Source organism: Trypanosoma equiperdum (assembly GCF_001457755.1).
Source record: "Trypanosoma equiperdum strain OVI genome assembly, contig: ctg_354, whole genome shotgun sequence".
NCBI classification, from domain to species: Eukaryota; Euglenozoa; class Kinetoplastea; order Trypanosomatida; family Trypanosomatidae; genus Trypanosoma; species Trypanosoma equiperdum.
The window spans coordinates 381-657 of record NW_027124259.1 but is presented as its reverse complement, the minus strand read 5'-3'; positions in this window follow the sequence as shown (position 1 = coordinate 657).

Below are 277 nucleotides of genomic sequence, written 5' to 3'. Positions count from 1 at the left end.
CAGTCATTGGGATTTTGAAGTAAAAATTATGAAAAAAGTACTTTGAAGAAACTTTGTAAAATTCAATGCAATGGGATAGAAACAATAGAGCAGCACCGTGTATATATTATGACAAAACAACCAAAAAACATAGGACACTACATGACGGGCTAAAACAATATAAAAATAACCAAATTCACACCACCTTTTGACGGCTAAGTGTCGCCAGCAGGTATATTCATCTAATTTTTGGTGCTCAACTTGCAGGCCCATTACAGCACGCACATCTGACGAAAAA